General features: G+C 37.3%; 1 protein-coding gene across 2 annotated transcripts in view; it reads left to right on the top strand.

Annotated features, from left to right (window-relative positions):
* Window positions 1-22,471, top strand: part of LOC133530374 (tubulointerstitial nephritis antigen-like) — a 77,193-nt gene that overhangs the window by 7,714 nt on the left and 47,008 nt on the right. The gene's annotated exons all lie outside the window — the stretch shown is intronic.

Here is a 22,471-nt window from a genome sequence, read left to right as displayed (position 1 = left end):
GCCGAAACTTACGAAATGGTACTTCGTTATGGTCACGTAGTGTGAAAATAAACTACTTATGTGACAAAGAAAAAAAGTTGGGGAACAACTAGGACGACAACTTTAATATACTGATTTATGGTTACAGTAATTATGAATACACAATTCCCCTAATGAACGCGACACTAGATGGTCGATGCAGTCTTAATATAATATAAGGGTACCCTAAAAAAAAAGGAATTTTTAGATTTATTATAAGTACGATTTTGTCGGCATTATCGATTTATATATCCATGCCAAATTGCAGCTTTCTAGCACTAACAACCACGGAGCAAAGCCTCGGACAGACAGACAGACAGAGGGACATGGCGAAACTTATAGTTGACTACGGAACCCTAAAATGCAGCCAATGAAAAGAAAGAGTGAAAGAGAGGCTTTAACCTTTTGTATGCGCCTGTCAAAAAGTTGCCATTTATTTAGCAACCATGGCATCTTCATGTTTAAGTTGAATTTTGTTCAATATTTTTGCTCCTAAGCATACCAAAGGTTAAAAAGCCGGGCAAGTGCGAGTCGGACTCGCGCGCGAAGGGTTCCGTTCCATTATTTATAAAAACGGCAAAAAATATATGTTTGTTGTATGGGAGCCCCCCTTAAATATTTATTTTATTCTATTTTTAGTATTTGTTGTAATAGCGGCAACAGAAATACATCATCTGTGAGAATTTCAACTGTCTCGCTATCACGGTTCATGAGATACAGCCTGGTAACAGACGGACGGACGGACGGCGAAGTCTCAGTAATAGGGTCCCGTTTGACCCTTTGGGTACGGAATCCTAAAAAGAAGAACCTAAGGGCATCTTACAAAAATAAATAAAATCCCACCAAAAACATTTGAACACTCAAACTTCGCTTTTGTAGGAAGTGTCATGTCTGTACGGTAGTCCTATTATTTATTCTGTGCCCACGAGCGTGCGCATGTAATAGAGATAGCAATAGGCGGGTCAATGTACGAAAATCTACCTAGAAAGTGCCTCTGCTTTAGAAGTAGATACCTACTATTATGCTAAAACCGGAGTTAGTGCTGCATCTGCGTCAGCTGGTTTAGGTCATCTAATTTAGACTATTTCTGAAGTGGCCTGTTGTTCGGTTTATTTCAGGTGTTTACAAACAGATTAAAATGCGGCTGCGCTAAATATAGCACTTAGCTCAGCTCTCAGTTATGAAGGTGAACAAATCTGCTTCCAATGTATCGTTATTTTTAACACGGAGAAATTGGAGTAGATGCACAGTACGGTCAATTATTTCCAATTTCATATTTATATATTGTGTACATGTACATAGGTATAATTATTGCAGATGGAATAGCTTTAAGTTTGTGTCGTAAATGTTACCTCTCTGTAGAGGTATTTCAATATATGGCTTAGGTACTAATTACAAATTACATAAAGTAAAATTAATAAAAACTTTTTACAAAAAAAGTAAACCGACTTCAAAAAGGATAAAATAAAATATTATCCTTATTAGGGTTCCGTTGCCAAATGGCAAAAAACGGAACCCTTATAGATTCGTCATGTCCGTCTGTCTGTCCGATTATGTCACAGCCACTTTTTTCCGAAACTATAAGAGCTATACTGTTCAAACTTGGTAAGTAGATGTATTCTATGAACCGCATTAAAAATTTTACACAAAAAAAAAAAAAAAATTTGGGGTTTCCTCATACTTAGAACTGAAACTCAAAAAATCTTTTTTCATCAAACCCATACGTGTGGGGTATCTATGGATAGGTCTTCAAAAATGATATTGAGTAACCCCCTGTAACTCTATAAAATAAGAGAATGATAAACCTAAAATATTTTATAAGAAAAAAAACCGACTTCAATGAGGGAGACCGGTGAAAGAACGATTATTGTTAATTTTAGATTTCATAAAATGAAATTAAAAAGACAGCGTCCTATGCCTAATTATGTAGAAAAGGAGGTAATATGTATTTTTTTGCCACTGCACCCACCTTGACACATTTCAGATTTGCCCTATGGTTGACTGGTAAGATACCCGCAATAGGGTATTCGACTGTATTTAAGATAAATTATTTCACACCATGCATGAAATAAAGCACCAGATAATTATTAAAAAAACTAAATAGGATAGAAATATAAAAATGTGCCTTGAAAACCTAACTGCTTGGCAAAGAGAACAAGTTGCCAAACGTGAACTATACATTGAAGAGTTCCGTTCTGTTCATCATCAGCAGTTCCACTTCATCAAATGTAAATACTTGATTTGTTAATGAAAATACTAAGATCACTATATATATGCCTTTAACATTTGAGGAGTTCCCTCGAGTCCTCATGGACCCCATCGTCAGAATTCGAACTTGACAAAAATTTGTCTTGAAAATCTAATTTGCTTAACAAATACAGCGAAGAGGATAAATCGCCAAACGTGTACTATGCGTCGTTGAAGAGTACCATTCTGGTCATCATCAGCAGTTCCACTTCATCAAATGTCACCTTTTTAAATGTAAATGCTTGATTTGTTACAGAAAACACAAAAATCACTATATGTAGGCCTTTCACATTTGAAGAGTTCCCTCGATTCCTCATGGATCCCATCATCACAACTGAGTTTTGACAAAAACGGGACCAATCTGTATATATACATATAAATTCAAACAATAAAAATAATTTTCAAAAAACATACAACCGAATTGATAACCTCCTCTTTTGAAATCTTGAAGTCGGTTAAAAATATATGATGTATATTACCACGCAAACTTCCACCGAAAACTGGTTTGAACGAGATCTAGTAAGTAATTTTTTTTAATATGCCATAAAATTAAAAAAAAAAATTTCATCAAACTCATACGTGTGGTGTATCTATGGATAGGTTTTCAAAAATGATATTGAGGTTTCTAATATCATTTTTTCTAAACTGAATAGTTTGCGCGAGAGACACTTCCAAAGTGGTGAAATGTGTCCCCCCCCCTGTAACTTCTAAAATAACATATGATATACATTACCATGCAAACGTCCACCGAAAATTGGTTTGAACGAGATCTAGTAAGTAGTTTTTTTTAATACGTCATAAATGATACGGAACCCTTCATGGGCGCATGGGCCGCTTTTTCGTATATCACCCTTGGTTCAAAACAGGGTTAGTTGTAGGTACACATATTTTTATATAAATTAGAATTTTTTTTTACTAGTTAGGGTTCCGTAGCCAAATGGCAAAAAACGGAACCCTTATAGATTCGTCATGTCCGTCTGTCTGTCCGATTCTGTCACAGCCACTTTTTTCCGAAACTATAAGAGCTGTACTGTTCAAACTTAGTAAGTGAATGTATTCTATGAACCGCATTAAGATTTTCACACAAAAATAGAAAAAAAAACAATAAATTTTGGGGGTTCCCCATACTTAGAACTGAAACTCAAAAAATCTTTTTTCATCAAACCCATACGTGTGGGGTATCTATGGATAGGTCTTCAAAAATGATATTGAGGTTTCTAATATCATTTTTTTCTAAAATGAATAGTTTGCGCGAGAGACACTTCCAAAGTGGTAAAATGTGTGTCCCCCCCCCGTAACTTCTAAAATAACAGAATGAAAAATCTAAAAAAAATATATGATATACATTGCCATGTAAACTTCCACCGAAAATTGGTTTGAACGAGATCTAGTAAGTAGTTTTTTTTTCATACGTCATGAAATTAAAAAAAAATTTTTTTTTTTCAACATACCCATACATGTGGGGTATCTATGGATAGGTCTTCAAAAATGATATTAAGGTTTCTAATATCATTTTTTTCTAAACTGAATAGTTTGCGCGAGAGAACCTCCCAAAGTACAAAAAAGTGTGTCCCCCCCCCTGTAACTTCTAAAATAACAGAATGAAAAATCTAAAAAAAATATATGATATACATTACGATGCAAACTTCTAACGAAAATTGGTTTGAACGAGATCTAGTGAGTAGTTTTTTTTAATACGTCATAAAATTAAAAAAAAATTTTTTTTCGTCAAACCCATACGTGTGGGGTATCTATGGATAGGTCTTCAAAATGATATTTAGGTTCCTAATATAATTTTTTTCTACAGTGAATAGTTTGCGCGAGAGACACTACCAAAGTGGTAAAATGTGTGTCCAAAGTGGTAAAATGTTGAACGAGATCTAGTAGTTTAAGTAGTTTTTTTTCAAAATCAAAATCAAAATCAAAAATCAAAATATCTTTATTTTGCATAAAATATGGTATACAAGATGGACTTAGTAAAGAAGCACATGCATATTTTACCAGCAACTGGCATGCAAAAACACAAACACGCATACATCTATTAACTATGCTAATAAATCTAATATTATACAAAAAAAAAAAAACAAATGTCATACTTAATCTAATTGCAATTATCAGTGTCTAATCATATCGGAAATAGTCAAAAAATTCATCAATTGAATAAAAACACTGTTGTATTAACCAACTTTTAAGTTTACGCTTAAATAGACTAAATGGTAATGATTTCAGTTCATCTTGGAGACAGTTATAAATTTTTATTGCCATACAGTAAGCGCTCTTTCCATACAATACTGTCTTTTTTGCGGGTATGACGAGACGATTAGGGTATCTTGTATTAAACTGACAAATGTCCTTAAACGTAGTAAAAAGTTCAGGATGCATTCTAACAAACAAACAAATTTCATATAGATACATGCTTGGCACAGTCAGAAGTTTCATATTTCTAAATAGAGGTCTGCATGAGGTCATTATGTCTACATTACAAATAGCTCTAATGCACTGTTTTTGTGCTAACAGTGCTTGATTTGCATAACTTGAATTCCCCCAAACAAGAATACCATATCTAAGTACAGAGCAAACATAGCCGTGATACGCCTGTGTTTTAATACGTCATAAAGGAACCCTTCATGGGCGAGTCCGACTCGCACTTGGCCGCTTTTTAGGGTTCCGTAGCCAAATGGCATAAAACGGAACCCTTATAGTTTCGCCATGTCCGTCTGTCTGTCTGTCTGTCTGTCTGTCTGTCTGTCTGTCTGTCTGTCTGTCTGTCCGAGGCTTTGCTCCGTGGTTGTTAGTGCTAGAAAGCTGAAATTTGGCATGGATATATAAATCAATAAAGCCGACAAAGTCGTACAATAAAATATAAAAAAATAATTTTTTTTAGGGTACCTCCCCTACACGTAAAGTGGGGTTGAATTTTTTTTTTCGCTTCAACCCTAGAGTGTGGGGTATCGTTGGAAAGGTCTTTCAAAACTAATAGGGGTTTTCAAGAAAATTTTTTTGATAAAGTGAATATATTCGGAGATAATCGCTCCGGAAGAAAAAAAAAATGTGTCCCCCCCCCTCTAACTTTTGAACCATAGGTCCAAAAAATATGAAAAAAATCGTGGAAGTAGAGCTTAAGAAAGACATTAAATGAAAACTATAGCGGACATGATCAGTTTAGCTGTTTTTGAGTTATCGCAAAAAGTTTTCCCTTCATAGTAAAAAGACTTACTTTAATTAGGTACTGATTATGCTAATTTGCCTATTTGTTTAACTCGGGTGAAAGGTACCGTTTCATCCCTTGGTTAACAATTTACTATACTTTAAGCTCCAGTTTAGCTTATTGTGACGGAAGAGTAACTACGGAACCCTACACTGAGCGTGGCCCGACATGCTCTTGGCCGGTTTTTTATTTTTATTTTACCGTTCTTGCGCAATGCATCGCAGCTTTGTAGCACTGACGATCACGGAGCAAAGCCTCGGATGGACAAACACACATGGCAAACCCTAAAAACGACGAAGTGCTTCGTGAAAAAGTAGGTAGTTCCCTTGCGCGTCGCTTGGCGCCCCCAGATATTTGCCGTACATTGTTAGCGTGTGAACTAGGTCAATTAGTTGTTTAAGAATAATGTTTCGCTCTGTACTTGCTTGTCACAAGAAATAAATAGGTCAGCGATTCAGAACTGCGGATTCAGCGTTAGATCAGCTGTATACGGTGAAATGGATATCATTGTCATTACTAACCGATACTTAAACCTTCATTATCTGAAACTTGAATATTTATTAGAGTTTTTATACCTGAAATAAAATATTTTATCTACACACATATCATACCATCATATCACACATATCATATCATCATATAACTTTATATGATGCCTTCTAAATCCGTAAATAATGGCCAAAATTAAGATAAACTGTTTGGTTACAACAAATTTCATATTTGTGCAAATGTTGTAATTGCTTCATTATACTAAATTGAAATCGATTTGGTAATGACATTCAAATTTCGAACATTTCTGAAAACAAAAGCAATTCGATTTGACCTCTATTCTAATATCAGTCGAGATGCCTTTTTATTCGATATGAGCTGTCATTTGCATACAATTTTGACATATCTCGCATGTTAGTTTGTATCGAACGATACGAAATAGGCCCCCGACTCTAGTATGTCTCTAAATTTAAAAAAAATACGGATGCGTGACATGGGTGAAAAAGTTTTCATTTACCACCATTTGACGTACAGTTTATATTTTAATTCTAAAATGAATTTGTTTTGTTGTTTTTAAAGTAACTATAGCAAATGTTTCGTTAAAAATGAGCGATAAAGATATTTCGGAGACGCCCCCACATATCCGCGAATTCCGCCAAGACAGCAACGATGCCCCAATGTTGGCTGTAATTTGGGTTAGTGAATATATCATAGAAATGTTATAAATGTGTATATCTGTTAAAGTAGTATAAGTATGTAACTCTACATAATTAGGCATTAAAACACTCGTGTTTATCGTCATTTTAAGAAGCCCACACACGTATTTTAATGCCCTTCATTATGTAACAGTCACATAAACTACTATTATTATTATTACTTCATTACCGTAAGTAGTTTTTAGGGTTCCGTAGCCAAATGTCTGTCTGTCTGTCTGTCCGAGGCTTTGCTCCGTGGTCGTTAGTGCTAGAAAGCTGAAATTTGGCATGGATATATAAATCAATAAAGCCGACAAAGTCGTACAATAAAATCTAAAAATTTAATTTTTTTTGGGGTACCTCCCCTACACGTAAAGTGGGGGTGAATTTTTTTTTCGCTTCAACCCTAGAGTGTGGGGTATCGTTGGAAAGGTCTTTCAAAACTAATAGGGGTTTTCAAGAAACATTTTTTGATAAAGTGAATATATTCGGAGATAATCGCTCCGAAAGAAAAAAAAACGTGTCCCCCCCCCCCTCTAATTTTTGAACCATAGGTCCAAAAAATATGAAAAAAATCGTGGAAGTAGAGCTTAAGAAAGACATTAAATGAAAACTATAGCGGACATGATCAGTTTAGCTGTTTTGAGTTATCGCAAAAAGTTTTCCCTTCATAGTAAAAGACTTACTTTAATTAGGTACTGATTATACAAATTTGCCTATTTGTTTAACTCGGGTGAAAGGTACCGTTTCATCCCTTGGTTAACAATTTACTAAACTTTAAGCTCCAGTTTAGCTTATTGTGACGGAAGAGTAACTACGGAACCCTACACTGAGCGTGGCCCGACATGCTCTTGGCCGGTTATTTTTCATAGCACCGATCAAAAGTCTTTCGCCTTTATAGTTATAGAGTTAGAGACAATTCTAAGTTTGAACGGAACCCTCGGTGCGCGAGTAAAACGAACTCGCACTTGACCGGTTGTTTTGTAGGCTACTTATGGAGTCTACAAAAGGAGGACTAAAGGAGTCCCTTTATGCATTTTCTAACCTCTAGCATCGCACTTTGCAGAAGTCTCATACAAACTTTCATCCCCTAGTTTAAGGGGTTGGGGGGTAAAAAGTTCCAATTTTGTTTACCGGGTATAATCCAAACCCAAGTTATGAGGGTTCAAGAAAACAACGAAGCGCTTCGAGAAAAGGTAGGTAGTGCCCTTGCGCTTGCGCTTTGTCTTGGTGATATTGGTGTGGGGTATCGTAGAATAGGTCTTTCAAAACATATAAGGGTCTCCGACCACCATTTTTTGATAAAGTAACTATTATCGGAAATATTCGCTCCGTTAGAAAAAAAAAACAATATACCCCCCTCTAACTTTTGAACTATGGGTCTAAAAAATATGAAAAAACATAACTCTCAATGAAAGCCGGTACCTATCTAAAATTTAGTCTATTCTGACAGAATGGTAACTACGGAACCCTGCACTGACCATGGCCCTATATGCTCATAGCCGATTTTCAGAATCATGAAAAAGAATAGAATATGCATTCAATCAGATTAATGAGTTGAGGTTTACAAAAAGCTATCACTTCTGCGGCGTCATATCTACGAGTATAACGTCGTAAGTGCTGTGAAATTCATAGCGTTTGGTGACGTTTTGGTCACGCCAGGTCCCTCCGCAAGCCTCTCTTCTCGTCACCAAGCTGCGACACAACTTGTTTGGTATGACTTATCTATACTAGTAATATTAAGTGGTTAGTCTTTCAATTGCGTGCACTAAGCACTTTAGGCAACCATTCAGAATGAATCAATCAACGAAAAGTGTTTATTATATTCAATTCTCGAACGTAAACAAAGTGAAGTGGCGGGAATTTCTCGAGATCTCAATTAGATGTGTTTTGTTATGCATTCCGACGGGTTTTCCGACGAACATGACCCAGCGCCTTGCGGATGTTTTCAACTGGCAAACAGAGTAATTCATTATTGCTATACAATATCACTCAGGTATTCCCCAAAACACTCGCTTGCAAATTGGTTATTTTTCAATTCAATTCAATTCAAAATACTTTATTCATGTAGGCCTAGCAACAAGCACTTATGAATAGTAAGACAGTATTACATATAATTATCTTAATCTAATTATCAGAGCAATTTATTGATGTTGTAATTATTATTCCATATATAATACTAATGAATATAATTCATAGATCAAATTTAATACTAAAAATTTCACAAAATATAGTCATAAAAAAATGTATAAAAAATACTAGTCTAGATTGTTTCTAGAATAAATTCTAAATGTCAAACAAATATAATAAAAACAACAAAGGAAATACATGCATTGGAATATCCATTTCATCATCATTATTCAAATATAATAAATAATTAATCATTTCGAATCACAATTAATCCCACGTTGTTTTATCATTCATGTAGTCTTGTGTGGTATAATAAGCTTTAGAAATAAGTTTACGCTTTATATGATTCTTAAATTTATTAATTGATAACTGAGTAATATGGTTTGGAAGTTTATTATAAAATCTCACACAATTACCCATGAATGATTTTTTAATTTTATGTAGCCGAGTGAAGGGCACTGCGAGTTTACGTTTATTTCTAGTATTAATATTATGAATGCCACAATTTTTCTTAAAATCGGCAATATTTTTATGCACATACAGAATATTCTCATAAATGTATTGACAGTGCACTGTCATGATGTCAATTTCCTTAAATCTATCTCTCAGTGAGTCTCTATGGTTCATTTTATATTTTTGCTGAACGACTGTTGAAATGAAATGTTTATTTTATAAGCTTTTATTTAACTTGCAATTTACCTACCTATGTACAGATGTAGTGAATGATCCTTTCTCATTGTATTTTCTCGGGATCGTTTGTATTTGTCATGCTACTTCAGCCAACCTCGGTACATTTTGTACTGAGGTTGTTATATTTTGACTGAAATAGCTTAATACGTTCGTACGTTTCCGTACAAAAACGATGGGAAAGGATTATTCATTACATTTGTATGTACGGGTGACATCTTGCATGTTAAATTTGACCCACCTCCCGGTTCAAAAAAAAATTTGGATACTTACATGTGTCAGTCAGGTGACAATGCAATATTATGATAACATCGAGCTGATCTGATGATGGAGACAGGAGGTAGCCATAGGAACTCTGTGATAAAACAAACGTAACCTAATTGTGTTTGGGGTTTTTAGAATTGTCTCGATGAGTATTTGTTGCCTGTGGAAAGAAAACTACAGTAAGCGATAAAAGCTTGTAATTACCGAAAGTATTTTTTTTGCCAAAAACTTATTATTATAGAACCCTAACTTTATTCGAGCTTAAAATGTGGCACTATGGTGTAAATACAAAGGAATGTGTGCCATTTTTAGGGTTCCGTACCAAAAAGGTACAAAGGGAACCCTTATGGTGCGACTCTGTCCGGTCGTCTGTCTGTCTGTGACATTGGTTAATATCTCGTTCTCGAGAACCACTTAAGAGTCCTTATTCCTACAGACGAGCGTATTTTGTAAAATGCTTCCTTTTTCATTCAAGATTACGACGTAACTATTAGTATTTATTCAAAAACTGATAACGTACTTAAATAATCGTTTCCTAAACTAGGGGCTCCAACAGTTCAAATTTTCATTTTCTCTTTTAAACCTCTTTTTTAATGAGGTTTTTTGGGAGTCTTTTCCAAATTTTGCAGTGAGATGTGGCGTTACGGTTCTCAATTTTGCTATAAACAAGAATCATTTGGTACATGAATGACTACAATTTGATTCAACATATCTCGTACGAGGGGCTGGAATGATAAACAATCGAAGATTCATTTGAAAAAACTGATAAAATACCTTCCGAGTTTTCTTCATTTTTTTGGCGAAAACAGGGTTTTAATATATTTTATTTCCGCAAATTGTACGCATATTTTGCTTTAAAAATAATATTATAGCAAACTGTAACTTTATGTTAACCTATAAAAAAAAAATCGTAACTATGGGACCTACATTGCCGTAAATTTATATTTTTTTAAAACACGTATAAATCACGCAGCAGCGACGCCCCGCTCTCAGTCCGCGCGGAGCGCGCTTAGAGGACGGACCTGTGCTCGATTGTCAGGCATTCGTTGCGATCGTAATCAGCTACGGAGTTCCGAGAAGTGCTATATACTGCGATTAGAAAATCTTAATAAAAGTTCATTTTTTACAGTATGCCTAACAGACTCGCTTATTGATGGATTTTCAGTGTTACTTTTTTTTAATACTAAGTCGGTGGCAAATAAGCATACGGCCCGCATATGTACGCCTGCAACTCCAGAGGAGTTACATGCGCGTTGCCGACCCTAACCCCCTCCCGCCCCTCGTTGAGCTCTGGCAACCTTACTCACCGGCAGGAACACAACACTATGAGTAAGGTCTAGTGTTATTTGGCTGCGATTTTCTGAAAAACGCATTTTCACTTGAAATTACGTTAGGGTTTGCATTATTATTTTTGACCCGGATGAAGTCCAAGTTCTCATGATGGAGTCAGGAGTTGGTCACCAGAACTCCTAATCTACTAATTATAATCCCATCGTGTTTGGGCTCAAAAGATTTGCCCTGACGAACACCATCGATCTAGATGAGGTCCAGGGTCTCATGATGGAGTCAGGAGTTGGTCACTAGAACTCCTAATCTACTCATTATAATTCCATCGTGTTTGGGCTCAACAGAGTTGCCCTGATGAGCACCTTCAATCTAGATGAGGTCCAGGGTCTCATGATGGAGTCAGGAGCTGGTCACCAGAACTCCTAATCTACTCATCATAACTCCATCGTGTTTGGGTTCAATAGAGTTGCCCTGACGAGCACCATCAATCTAGATGAGGTCCAGGGTCTCATGATGGAGTCAGGAGCTGGTCACCAGAACTCCTAATCTACTCATCATAACTCCATCGTGTTTGGGCTCAATAGATTTGCCCTGATGAACACCATCGATCTAGATGAGGCCCAGGGTCTCATGATGGAGTCAGGAGTTGGTCACCAGAACTCCTAAACTACTCATCATAACCTCATCGTGTTCGGGCTCAATAGATTTGCCCTGACGAGCATCATCAATCTAGATAAAGTCCAGGGTCTCATGATGGAGTCAGGAGTTGGTCACTAGAACTCCTAATCTACTCATTATAATTCCAACGTGTTTGGGCTCAAAAGATTTGCCCTGATGAGCACCATCGATCTAGATGAGGTCCAGGGTCTCATGATGGAGTCAGGAGTTGGTCACCAGAACTCCTACTCTACTCATCATAACTCCATCGTGTTTGGGCTCAATAGAGTTGCCCTGACGAGCACCTTCAATCTAGATGAGGTCCAGGGTCTCATGATGGAGTCAGGAGCTGGTCACGAGAACTCCTAATCTACTCATCATAACTCCATCGTGTTTGGGTTCAATAGAGTTGCCCTGACGAGCACCATCAATCTAGATGAGGTCCAGGGTCTCATGATGGAGTCAGGAGCTGGTTACCAGAACTCCTAATCTACTCATCATAACTCCATCGTGTTTGGGCTCAATAGATTTGCCCTGATGAACACCATCGATCTAGATGAGGCCCAGGGTCTCATGATGGAGTCAGGAGTTGGTCACCAGAACTCCTAATCTACTCATCATAACCTCATAGTGTTCGGGCTCAATAGATTTGCCCTGACGAGCATCATCAATCTAGATAAAGTCCAGGGTCTCATGATGGAGTCAGGAGTTGGTCACTAGAACTCCTAAACTACTCATTATAATTCCAACGTGTTTGGGCTCAAAAGATTTGCCCTGATGAGCACCATCGATCTAGATGAGGTCCAGGGTCTCATGATGGAGTCAGGAGTTGGTCACCAGAACTCCTAATCTACTCATCATAACTCCATCGTGTTTGGGCTCAATATATTTGCCCTGATTAACACCATCGATCTAGATGAGGTCCAGGGTCTCATGATGGAGTCAGGAGTTGGTCACCAGAACTCCTAAACTACTCATCATAACCTCATCGTGTTTGGGCTCAATAGATTTGCCCTGACGAGCATCATCAATCTAGATAAAGTCCAGGGTCTCATGATGGAGTCAGGAGTTGGTCACTAGAACTCCTAATCTACTCATTATAATTCCAACGTGTTTGGGCTCAAAAGATTTGCCCTGACGAGCACCATCGATCTAGATGAGGTCCAGGGTCTCATGATGGAGTCAGGAGTTGGTCACCAGAACTCCTAATCTACTCATCATAACTCCATCGTGTATGGGCTCAATAGAGTTGCCCTGACGAGCACCATCAATCTAGATCAGGTCCAGGGTCTCATGATGGACTCAGGCGTTGATCACCAGAACTCCTAGTCTATTCATCATAACTCCATCGTGTTTGGGCTCAAAAGATTTGCCCTGACGAGTACCATCGATCTAGATTAAGTCGAGGGTCTCATGATGGACTCAGTAGTTGGTCACCAGAACTCCTAATCTATTCATCATAATGGTAATTTGATGGTGCTTGTCGGAGTAAATCTATTGAGCCCAAACACGATGGAGTTATGATAAATAGATTACGAGTTCTGGTGACCAACTCCTGACTCCATCATGAGACCCTGGACTTCATCTAGATCGATGGTACTCATCAGGGCAAATCTTTTGAGCCCAAACACGATGGAATTATAATGAGTAGATTAGGAGTTCTAGTGACCAACTCCTGACTTCATCATGAGACCCTGAACATCATCTAGATTGATGGTGCTCGTGAGGGCAAATCTATTGAGCCCAAACACGATGGAGTTATGATGAGTAGATTAGGAATTATGGTGACCAACTCCTGACTCCATCATGAGACCCTGGACTTCATCTAGATCGATGGTACTCGTCAGGGCAAATCTTTTGAGCCCAAACACGATGGAATTATAATGAGTAGATTAGGAGTTCTAGTGACCAACTCCTGACTCCATCATGAGACCCTGGACTTCATCTAGATCGATGGTACTCGTCAGGGCAAATCTTTTGAGCCCAAACACGATGGAATTATAATGAGTAGATTAGGAGTTCTAGTGACCAAATCCTGACTCCATCATGAGACCCTGAACATCATCTAGATTGATGGTGCTCGTGAGGGCAAATCTATTGAGCCCAAACACGATGGAGTTATGATGAGTAGATTAGGAATTATGGTGACCAACTCCTGACTCCATCATGAGACCCTGGACTTCATCTAGATCGATGGTACTCGTCAGGGCAAATCTTTTGAGCCCAAACACGATGGAATTATAATGAGTAGATAAGGAGTTCTGGTGACCAACTCCTGACTCCATCATGAGACCCTGGACTTCATTTAGATCGATGGTTCTCGTCAGGGCAAATCTATTGAGCTCGAATACGATGGAATTATAATGAGTAGATTAGGAGTTCTAGTGACCTACTCCTGACTCCATCATGAGACCCTGGACTTCATCTAGATTGATGGTGCTCATCAGGGTAAATCTATTGAGCCCAAACTCGATGGAGTTATGATGAGTAGATTAGGAGTTCTGGGGAGTTCTGGTGACCAACTCCTGACTCCGTCATGAGACCCTGGACCTCATCTAGATCGATGGTGTTCGTCAGGGCAAATCTTTTGAGCCCAAGCACGATGGAATTATAATGAGTAGATTAGGAGTTCTGGTGACCAACTCCTGACTCCATCATAAGAACCTGGATGGACTTCATTCGGGTCAAAAATAATAATACAAACCCTAACGTGATTTCAAATAACACTGAAACTCTATAGCACTAATGTGCGCAAACGATTGGCATCTTGACTACGCAGCATGGGTGCGTAGCCACCATGCCAATCGATACGACAACGAAACACTACCTGTCTCTCTCTTGTACTAATATGCACAAACGATTGGCATCTTGGCTGGGCAGCATGGGTGCGTAGCCAACATGCCAAACGTTTACGATACGACAAGGAAACACTATCTGTCTCTCTATCGCACTAATATGCGCAATCGATTGGCTTCTTGGCTAGGTATCATGGGTGCGTAGCCAACATGCCAATCGTTTACGATACGACAACGAAGCACTACTCTCTCTCTATTGCACTAATATACGCAAACGATTGGTATTTTGGCTAGGCAATAAGCAAGTGTGTGGCCAACATGCCAATCGTTTACGATACGACAACGAAACACTATCTGTCTCTCTATCGCACTAATATACTTTATTTATACCTGCAGTCATTTAGTAACTTCTTCATTTTCCATTGGTGTGAAAGAGACAGAATAAAGAGCAAGGGTTATAGTACACTCTGTAGTCTGTACACTTAGTAGTAGTGTACATAAAAAAAAAAAAACTACTGTGCATATACAATAAAATAAAGAGTGCCCATATGATATCATATGACACTAAAATTAATGTTGCTTGAAATTATATTGAAAACTATCAAGATTATTCTAGTCTGCATTGAAACGCGCGTCGCGTTGCCGGCGCTCGCGTACCGAGCGCCAACGCCATCTATCGAGCGTTATTTCGTGAAATCGGAGAACGCTCCAAGGATTAAGGGCTCTTAAGCTATCGATTTGAAATTTGGAATAGTTATGAACAACGCTAACCCAGACACATTGAAAGTATTATTTTGTTGTTTTATTCCAATAAAATTAAATTAATTAAATTAAAATTTCAAAGTCAATTGCAAAGAGCTCAAATTGACCATTCCAAAACAATTTTTTATTATTTTTTAGTAGTGGAAAAAAATTGTTTTATGGAGGAAAATGTGAACAAAAATATCGTCCCCCCCCCCCCTTATCCGCGTAGTTTACCGATGAAAAGTTATGAAATTTTTACATAATATTTATATTTTTATAAACTTTACAGGAAAAATATAATGAGATCTCTATTTTGGTAACTTTTTTTTAATTTACAATAAACATTTCCGAATTCAATTGGCAATTTAATAACTATAAGTGTTTATTACACTGCAAATTGCTATGAGATTATATTAAAGACACCTTTTTAGGGTTCCGTAGCCAAATGGCATAAAACGGAACCCTTATAGTTTCGCCATGTCCGTCTGTCTGTCTGTCTGTCTGTCTGTCTGTCTGTCTGTCTGTCTGTCTGTCTGTCTGTCCGAGGCTTTGCTCCGTGGTCGTTAGTGCTAGAAAGCTGAAATTTGGCATGGATATATAAATCAATAAAACCGACAAAGTCGTACAATAAAATCTAAAAAATTAATTTTTTTTAGGGTACCTCCCCTACACGTAAAGTGGGGGTGAATATTTTTTTTCGCTTCAACCCTAGAGTGTGGGGTATCGTTGGAAAGGTCTTACAAAACTAATAGGGGTTTTCAAGAAACATTTTTTGATAAAGTGAATATATTCGGAGATAATCGCTCCGAAAGAAAAAAAAAATGTGTCCCCCCCCCTCTAACTTTTGAACCATAGGTCCAAAAAATATGAAAAAAATCGTGGAAGTAGAGCTTAAGAAAGACATTAAATGAAAACTATAGCGGACATGATCAGTTGAGCTGTTTTTGAGTTATCGCAAAAAGTTTTCCCTTCATAGTAAAAAAGACTTACTTTAATTAGGTACTGATTATGCAAATTTGCTTATTTGTTTAACTCGGGTGAAAGGTACCGTTTCATCCCTTGGTTAACAATTTACTATACTTTAAGCTCTAGTTTAGCTTATTGTGACGGAAGAGTAACTACGGAACCCTACACTGAGCGTGGCCCGACATGCTCTTGGCCGGTTTTTATTTCAAATAAAATACCAATTTTGAAATCGGTTCACTTGATAGAGAATTATCCACGAAAAACCAACATAGGTACGTGCATTACATCGCGCAAATTAGTTAGACAATTATAATTAGTATAGGTACTTCTGTTCAAAAGTCTTCCGCGCCTTTATATGTATTTACACGATATAATTCAAAGTTTAATGTACGGAACCCTCGGTGCGCGAGTAAAGCGAACTTGCACTTGACCGGTTTTTAGGGTTCCGTAGCCAAGTGGTAAAATACGGAACCCTTATAGATTCGTCATGTCCGTCTGTCTGTCCGATTATGTCACAGCCACTTTTTTCCGAAACTACAAGAGCTATACTGTTCAAACTTGGTAACTAGATGTATTCTATGAACCGCATTAAGATTTTCACACAAAAAAAGAAAAAAAAACAATAAATTTTGGGGGTTCCCCATACTTAGAACTGAAACTCAAAAAATCTTTTTTTATCAGGTTGGATAGGTCTTCAAAAATTATATTGAGGTTTATAAGATAATTTTTTTCTAAACTGAATAGTTTGCGCGAGAGACACTTCCAAAGTGGTAAAATGTGTCCCCCCCCTGTAACTTCTAAAATAAGAGAATGATAAACCTAAAAAAAATATATGATGTACATTACCATGCAAACTTCCACCGATACACCGATTGCATGGTAAAGATACAATTTTAGATATTGACGATGCTAAAGAGATCCCACAGATCTTACTTGAATAAATTCATTTTATCTTTTATCTTTTGAATGTAAAGGTCACTTGAATGTCATTTTGTCTCACTCAGTGAGCAAAATACCATCACTCACTCTTTTCAAGCAGTAAATTACCCTAGTTCGAGCTGCTAAGGTGAAAAATCAATTTCAAACCGGTTAAGAAATGCGTAATGCGGAGAACGTCCGGACATACCTACTAAAGCATTTTTGCTCAAGTTGAAACGCATATCTTCGCTAACGCTCGGTCTCGTTTTGAGAGCACTCCCCTGACTGCCACAGCGGGTATCGGAATCCTTGGTGTCGACATCTCGAGTGAAGTCCAGTTCCGCGGCCATTTAGAGGATAAGGCTAAATTGGCCTCAAGAAAGCTCGGTGTGCTCAACAGACCGAGACAGTATCTCACACCGGCCCAACGCCTACAGCTTTATAAGGCGCAGGTGCGCCCGCACATGGAATACTGTTCTCATCTATGGGCAGGGGCACCCCAGTACCAGCTTCTCCCTCTGGACCGCATCCAACGAAGAGCGACTCCAATTGTCGACTGCCAGCGTATTTCGGATTGGCTTGACTCCTTGGCGATGCGTAGAGATGTGGCCTCGCTCTGCGTTTTCTATCGCATGTATAACGGGGAGGGCTCCGAGGAATTGTTCGGATTAATCCCTGCCGCTTCTTTTCGCCATCGCCCTACGCGACAACATTTCGATCCTCACCACTTAGATGGTTGGCAGTCCTCAACTGTGCGTTTCTCCAGAAACTTCCTGCCTCGCATAGCTAAACTGTGAAATGAACTGTCGCCTGAAGTATTTCCGGACCGATACGACCTTGAAACCTTCAAGAAAAGAGCGTACTCCCATTTTAAATGCCGGCAACGCACTTACAACCCCTCTGGTGTTGCAGGTGTCTATGGGCGGCGGTAATCGCTTATCACCAGGTGATCCGTATGCTCGTTTGCCTCCTGTATGATAAATATATAGTTACTTTTAATTCGATCAAGGATCTCCCAAAATAATATTCGACGACCGGTTTGGCCTAGTGGGCAGTGACCCTGCCTACGAAGCTGATGATCCCGGGTTCAAATCCTGGTAAGGGCATGTATTCGTGTGATGAGCATGGATATTTGTTCCTGAGTCATGGGTGTTTTCTATGTATTTAAGTATTTATATATTATATTATATATCGTTGTCTAAGTACCCTCAACACAAGCCTTATTGAGCTTACTGTGGGACTTAGTCAATTTGTGTAATAATAGAAATAGAATAGAAATAGAATTTGTTTTATTCATAAACACACAAACAGTAATAGACAGACATAAAAGAGAACATAGTGAGAGTAAAGTGTCACGAAATGGCCTCATCTCAGCATGTTGCTGGCGACTTCCAGCGCTGATCTTCCGATGAGACCATCGAGTGCGAAGTAATCACGGAAGGTAACAGAAAAAAGGAAAGATACATAAAATAAACATGACGAACATACTTAACACTAAATAAAATTGCTCGTAATGTCCTATAATATTTAAAATTTTATTTATTTATTTATTTAATATGAGATTAGCCAGAAAACTAAAAACGGCGAAGGTATTTACAGTAAACACATCACAAGTATATTTAGCAACCTTGATGGGGGCCTTTCCATGCAATTGTATAATTCAGCTCGCTAAAGCAATATGATTGTTGTTTTTGTGACCTTATTCTGTCCGAAGTGCCGGGTATTTTTGAAGGACCTCGTTCCCGAACAGGAATGTGGGACACACGATTCATCGACGTGAGGACCTTGATTTATTGAAGAATTTAATAGCCTATTAAATTTTATGACTATTAAAATTATTTGCGCGACTAATTCCACGAAGTATAAACAAAACAATTTACTGATTAAAATCATCGGACGGCGTTGAAAAAAACAAAGGAGCGTATGAGAACATTGTGTACTCGTATTAAGGGCAGTAAACAAGATTGACGAACGAGCGGGAACGGAAGCCCAAAAAGGAAGGTGAGGACTAAATTAACACGAGTTCGTAATTCCTGTACCGTACCGACTGCGGTGGCATACACAATGTTTTTAAATAAATAAAACTTCTGCCAAATTGCGTGCGTACACGACAGGTAAAAATCAAATGATATTTCGCACATAAGTTCCGAAAAACTCATTGGTACGAGCCTGGGTTTGAACCCGCGACCTCCGGATTGAAAGTCGGACGTCATATCCACTCGGCCACCACCACATTGTAATATTAATGTGATATAATTTCTTTATGCTTTTCATTTAAAAAAAAATAAAGAAAATACCTTCAATGTGTCTGGGTTAGCGTTGTTCATAACTATTCCAAATTTCAAATCGATAGCTTAAGTGGTTCTCGAGATATTTACTAATGTGACAGACAGACAGACGGACGGACAGAGTCGCAACATATGGGTTCCTTTTGTACTATTTTGGTATGGAACCCTAATCATATTTATTGGAATCATACTTTCAATGTGTCTGGGTTAGCGTTATTCATAACTATTCCGCAAATGGTTTCCGACATATTTAGCGACGTGACAGACAGACAGATAGATGGACGGACAAACGGACAGAGTCGCACCATAACTAATTTTTTTTTCTTAATTATAACTTATAACAGTTCCTTTTGATTGTAAAAAGGTACTAAAAATATTCAAATCGCCAAACGCCCTTCGAAAACAGATGAGATTGAATGATGACCCTTAAAATTTTATGTCTCAATAAAAATACTGTAACAATATTATATTTCCACACTTAATCATTTGGTTCGACTTTGAAGCCGATTTTTACGGTTTTTTTGTCCACTATTTTGACATCGTAATTATTATTCTAGTCTATTTTATTTTGAATTTGACATGTTAATTTATTAATTATTTTTGTATTCATTATTTCAACTAATTAGGGTTCCGTAGCCAAATGGCAAAAAAACGGAACCCTTATAGATTCGTCATGTCCGTCTGTCTGTCCGATTCTGTCACAGCCACTTTTTTCCGAAACTATAAGAGCTATACTGTTCAAACTTAGTAAGTGGATGTATTCTATGAACTGCATTAAGATGTTCACACAAAAATAGAAAAAAAACAATAAATTCTGGGGGTTCCCCATACTTAAAACTGTAAATATTTTTTCATCATACCCATGCGTGTGGGGTATCTATGGATAGGTCTTCAAAAATGATATTGAGGTTTCTAATATCATTTTTTTCTAAAATGAATAGTTTGCGCGAGAGACACTTCCAAAGTGGTAAAATGTGTCCCCCCCCCCCGTAACTTCTAAAATAACTGAATATAAAAACTAAAAAAAATATATGATATACATTGTCATGCAAACTTCCACCGAAAATTGGTTTGAACGAGATCTAGTAAGTAGTTTTTTTTTTTAATACGTCATAAAATTAAAAAAAAAAATTTTTTTTCATCAAACCCATACGTGTGGGGTATCTATGGATAGGTATTCAAAAATGATATTTAGGTTCCTAATATCATTTTTTTCTAAACTGAATAGTTTGCGCGAGAGACACTTCTAAAGTGAAAAAATGTGTTCCCCCCCCCCCCCCCCCTACTGTAACTTCTAAAATAACAGAATGAAAAATCTAAAAAAAATATATGATATACATTACCATGCAAACTTCCACCGAAAATTGGTTTGAACGAGATCTAGTGAGTAGTTTTTAGGGTTCCGTAGCCAAATGGCAAAAAACGGAACCCTTATAGATTCGTCATGTCCGTCTGTCTGTCCGATTCTGTCACAGCCACTTTTTTCCGAAACTATAAAAGCTATACTGTTCAAACTTGGTAAGTAGATGTATTCTATGAACTGCATTATGATGTTTACACAAAAATAGAAAAAAAACAATAAATTTTGGGGGTTCCCCATACTTAAAACTGAAACTCAAAAAATCTTTTTTCATCAAACCCATACGTGTGGGGTATCTATGGATAGGTCTTTAAAAATGATATTGAGGTTCCTAATATAATTTTGTTCTAAACTGAATAGTTTGCGCGAGAGACACTTCCAAAGTGGTAAAATGTTGAACAAGATCTAGCAAGTAGATTTTTTTTAATACGTCTCAAATGGTACGGAACCCTTCATGCGCGAGTCCGACTCGCACTTGGCCTCTTTTATTTTATTTTACTATGAATCATGATTTCATTGTTATTATGTCAATACCATGTTATTAATTATTTATTATTCTTATTATGTTTGGATTTGATTTGATTTTAATGTACTTACTAACCCCTAGCTATAACGATCGTACTAACAATGTTTTATGGAATTCTGATGGTTCTGAAATTTTTTTTTTTTTATAGTTTCGCCATGTCCGTCTGTCTGTCTGTCCGCGACTTTGCTCCTTGATCAATAGTGCTAGTTGTAAAATAAAAAAGTACACACAAGAAAATAAATGTAGGGTACCTCTAATACATTTTTTTTTTGCTTTAACCCAATGGTGTAGGGTATCGTTAGACTCCAACAACCATTTCTTGATAAAATGTTTTTTTTTTCAGAATTAATCGCTCCGAAAGAAAAACGCCATGGATCCAAAAAATATAAAAATGTTCGAATACAAAAGCTTAATAAATTCTTTCAATGAAAACTATAGCGAACGTGATCGGTCCAGCCGTTTTTAGGGTTTCGTAGTCACCTAGAAACCCTTGTATTTAGTTTCGCCATGTCCGTCTGTCCGTCCGCGGCTTTGCTCCGTAATCGATAGTGCTAAGCTGTCATGTGTCTTGTCATGGTAACAAATAACTATGTATTGTACAACAAGAGAGCGAAGTTTGATATTTCTTTGAGTGCTTATTTTGAGTCTTTGTTTTAGATAATTGATTCTAGTTTTAATGACATTTTGCGAAAGACGTGTCAATAAGAACATTCTTAAAAAGTCTGTGTCACCGTCTCTTTGGGCCACCATGTAAGTACGAGTAATACATTCAGTATTAAATGAGCGTTACTCAAAGCAAACAATCAACACATTTGAGCAAAGGATAAAGAAGTCGTTTAGTAGGATGAGGCACACAATCCCTATAAATAATCCCTATATATATATAGAAGCTGATGGTCCCGGGTTCAAATCCTGGTAAGGGCATTTGTTCGTGTGATGAGCATGGATATTTGTTCCTGAGTCATGGGTGTTTTCTATGTATTTAAGTATTTATATATTATATATATCGTTGTCTAAGTACCCTCAACACAAGCCTTATTGAGCTTACTGTGGGACTTAGTCAATTTGTGTAATAATGTCCTATAATATTTATTTATTTTATTTTTATTAATAAACAATAAAAAGTTACCTTTTATTGACCGAGCGTCAGCCAAGGACTCTGTTTCAACTTGGGCAAATATTGTTTGGAATG

The sequence above is a fragment of the Cydia pomonella genome, chromosome 22 (genome assembly GCF_033807575.1).
Source record: "Cydia pomonella isolate Wapato2018A chromosome 22, ilCydPomo1, whole genome shotgun sequence".
NCBI classification, from domain to species: Eukaryota; Metazoa; Arthropoda; class Insecta; order Lepidoptera; family Tortricidae; genus Cydia; species Cydia pomonella.
Note: the sequence above shows the minus strand (reverse complement) of the source record. Positions and strands in the feature narration are given on the sequence as shown.